Here is a 2598-nt window from a genome sequence, read left to right on the forward strand (position 1 = left end):
CTCAGCTTATGTAAGCCATGTTCCGGTCCGAATTCCAAATGGGTCAACATCAGAACCCCAAATAGCTTTTTCAACTCTCAGGTCATGTACTCCAGAAGAAATCAAATGTTCTGCATGCCCGCTTCTGGAGGCCATTACACGGGATCATGGGATCTCCACAAACATAGGCATAACCCTATATTGAACTATATGAAGTTGCAAAACTTTCCCAAGTTGATGCAACCAGAGTTGGAACTGTTGGATTCATGTTTAAGGAGGGAAGACTTGGTGGAGTCACCCACCGGTGAATCCTTTCTGGTTAAATGGTATGACGGAAGCAGCAATAGTAATTTGGAAAAATCGAAAACCAACAAGCTTTTCTTGGTGTTTAAGATAGACGAGGAAGGAAATGCTTGTTACACGCAAGATATTGGGGATCTTTGCATTTTCTTGTCCAAGTCCGAGCCTTTCTGTCTACCTGCAAGCTTATACGCTGGCCTCACCCCTAACTCCGTCTATTTCGTTGGCTTCGACGACATAGGAGTTTGCAATCTTGCCACTTCCACCGTCTACCCGATTCCAAAAATCAATCCCGACAATTACCTGTCCACGGCAACGTTCTGGCTCCAAAATTAGACTAGCTAGCTACTACTAGGTGTTCATTGCTTAGATTTTATTCCTTTCTTCTTTCTTTTTTTCCGACTTATTTTGATTTGGTCTGTTTTATTCCCATGATAATCCCTCATAATGGAATATAAGAACTGCGTGTTTAATTAGTTAATATATTATGTCTTCGCAAAAATTTTAGAGTTTGGATTTTTCAATAGTATATGCTGCGTGAGACCATCATTAGTGGTGAATACTCTTAGGGGTACTCTTAGTGGTGAAATGAGTTTTAAAGGTATATATATATAGTCATATACAGCTTTAGCTAGCGACATTAAATCTGAGACCACTTTGCTTTGCAAACTCTAAAACATTACAATCAATCTTATCTTCAAATGCTAAGAATGGACATTGATAACATACTCGTCGTCATTATTTGTTGAAAGATAAGTCTTTGTAAAATTAATGAAGTGCATGGATTTGTTCAGGTATCAATCTACAAGATATATATGTCACAGAACATTTTAGCTAGCTAGAATAGTTTCATTTAAACATCCATGACCTACTATTTGGTGCCTTTCGTTCGATATCGGGTTGTGGGTAATGGCTTCTGAGATATAATTAAAGAAGTTCAGATGGTGTGTGTGGTGGTGGTGGACTCAGCAGAAATTTCACGAGGTGCAAAATAAACCAAAAATAATTGTTCTAAAGAAGGATAGAGAAGCCTACGATATCAGTAGACAAATTTTACTGATAATATGCCATTAAAGTCATGCACCTCACTACTCAGTAGCCATGACATCAGTAGAAGAAGAACCATGCACCTCATTATAAATATGGTGCATTGATAATCAATAATATGCCATTAAAGCCTACGACATCAGTAGACAAAGTTCATGCATAGTGCTCTTTCTGCCATCCTTACTCAAACGTGGATCCGTCCTTCCTAACTCCTAAACTAGTGATGATACAACTAGGACGGAGAAGGAAAATTCTTGACATTTATTATAATGGTGGGATATAGTATAATATATAACACTAATTGTGGAAGCTCCAGCTTTTGGCACTTTAGGTGTAATTTTTAAGAGTAGATTATGCTCCGATGACATTTTCTTCGTTGTTTTAGTTTTGGAACGCCAAAAAAAAAACGCTTAAACGTTGTGCAAAAAGAAAAAAAAGAAAAATTTGATAGTTGAAAAGTCGTGCGAAAATATTGAGTTGAGGAGAAAAAAAGTTGTATCGTATAGGTTTTTATTTTATAAAAAGTAAAACATGAAAAATTCGAAAGTCCAAATGTCCAATATGAAATTAACTTAAGCAGAAGATTATGAACATATATATACATACACACACGTGCCTAAATTAATTTAATTTCAATAGTTTCCGAAACGGAGACAAACACACCAACAAAAATAATGGAATTTTAATTTCAGTTATTATTTATGTATATTAAAATTTAAAAAAAAATTGAAAAAATAGAGTTCATCGTCTCTCACCATCGCTCAGACGCTCACTGTGTAACAAACTCTGAGTCGAGGGGGAATAAATATCTTAAACCATCATATCTCTCTGTGCCTATATACTTCCGCATCAACCAATCATCATCATCATCTCTCTAACGATCATGGCAGTGTTGCACCAAGCGAAGAGGGCGTTTCTCAAAGTGTTCGTCGATCACGTACGGAACCCACACGAAAGCTCTTTTCAAAAGAGCAGCGGAGAAGACGTTGGCGATTCTACATGGCAAAAATGCTTCGACTCCGCCGCCAAACATCGTCGTCACCGGTGAGCGATCGTTCAAGTTCACGGTGGGGAGAAAAACCTTCGTCGTCAATGGAACAAACAACACGGCATCTCTCACCCAGCTGAACTCCCGAGGTGGCAAGGTGTTGGCCTTCTCGAAGAAGTAGCGACGGCTGCAGGAATGTTTCCGAGAAGATGAACGGAGGAGGAATCGCCAGTTTTTTTTTTTAGTTTCTTTTGTTTGTTGTAAGCTTTTTTTTTTTTTTTTTT

This window comes from Camelina sativa, chromosome 15 (assembly GCF_000633955.1).
Source record: "Camelina sativa cultivar DH55 chromosome 15, Cs, whole genome shotgun sequence".
NCBI lineage: Eukaryota > Viridiplantae > Streptophyta > Magnoliopsida > Brassicales > Brassicaceae > Camelina > Camelina sativa.